General features: G+C 37.0%; 1 long non-coding RNA gene across 1 annotated transcript; it reads right to left on the reverse strand.

Annotated features, from left to right (window-relative positions):
- On the reverse strand, nt 1-1,138 carry LOC110430720. The gene is made up of 3 exons (XR_002448080.1): nt 1,007-1,138; nt 419-714; nt 1-331 (listed from the first exon to the last, which is right to left on the reverse strand). It is a non-coding gene; the product is annotated as an uncharacterized LOC110430720 (long non-coding RNA).

Raw genomic sequence — 1,576 nt, forward strand, 5'->3', positions numbered from 1 at the left:
ATATTAGCAAGTCCGCAAAGAATATTTAACTTAGAAGCCTATATCCATTGCACTGTTGTCACCACATCCAGATGGATTATTTTCTTAGCACTATAAGTTGCTAGAACCTTGGGCACAAAAAGATTTTTCACTCACCTATGCAGGGAAGACTTGTTTTCATTGTTCTCTAGGATGATGTGCTCGAGTATATTGCTATGAATGTCCATGACATGTGTGACTTAGCAGAGGAGGAACCATTCCAATTGTCATGTTGCCAATGTTGTAGAGTCTTCTCAAATCAAGAGCACCAGTCATACTGAACACCGCCAACCAACAGGCCAGCTATATTCACCTAAAAATTTATTATGAATTGCATACGAGGCAAAGAAAACTAACCTAACATTCATAACAGAATACCAAACGAGGAAAGGATCCTTACTCAGAATTCAGAAAAACAAGAAAATGGGACAATCTCTCGGTGTTGAATGGCCAGATAGACCTGTTTTTAATTCGAGTGTTCCATCCTGGCTCTCATTGCATAACCATATATATAGTTTCCATTGCGGCACCTAGGTCTGTCACTGTTATCTAAAAATCAAAACCGTTACTCCGAAAGGGAAGATCAAATTTTATCGAATTCCTATACTGAGTATATGGTTAGTAGGTCAGATTAGATCCTACTAGGATAAGTATAGGAGCTGCTGACATATTTGTAGGTCCTCTGTTGTGCATACCCTGCTTCAAGGCAACAAAGGGGAAAAACATGAGTGAGCCTAGCAGCAGACATAACACATAATCAGAATGAGAAAGCACTTCACATGTGAAAAAAGGAAAGATAGAAAAAGGGTCATGTGGATGCCTATGGATAATATGTATTGATTACTTATCATTGATGGGAACAAACAGATTTCTAATCAATTGAAATTTATTTTGCACAAGAGGCTAATGCTATCCTAATCCACTCCATTCTGTGCATCTAGAAAAGACATGAAAGAAAGACACAACCGCCAAAAGGAAAGAAACTCACCAACACACCTTCCAATCTTATTAGTCTACGCAGATCCTCTTGGATGAGGTCCTACATCACATAGCATAGAGAAAAGGAGCATCAGCAAGCATGAAGCAGAAGGAAGATGTGCTCCAAATCCCCAAGAACACAATATTGAAGAATAGACAGAAAGAAGTGTGTGGGTAAGATCATGTAACCCTGTTGTTTCCATCAGGTAGAAATAGTGTACATAGTATTTTAAAGTTGGAAATGCAGATGTTTAATTATTGTACTGTAAAATATGTAAATTTAAGAGTAAGGAAAAGCTGAAGTTTATTACCTGACCGAAGATGTGTAAGCATGTCTAGATACATGTGTTGGTTGTCTAACACTGAAAAATAGAAATAATCTAGGAAATAAAATACGATAATGCTTTTAGATTTGCAGTTGTGTAATGAAGATGTGTAAGCATGTGTACATACATGTCTTGGTTGGCTAACACTGACAAATAGAAATAATCGAAGAAATAAAATACGATAATGCTTTTAGATTTGCAACTGTTTAATCAGCATTAGACTGCAAATATTACCCGGGTGAGAAATTCTGCAT

Source organism: Sorghum bicolor, chromosome 10 (assembly GCF_000003195.3).
Source record: "Sorghum bicolor cultivar BTx623 chromosome 10, Sorghum_bicolor_NCBIv3, whole genome shotgun sequence".
Lineage (NCBI taxonomy): Eukaryota > Viridiplantae > Streptophyta > Magnoliopsida > Poales > Poaceae > Sorghum > Sorghum bicolor.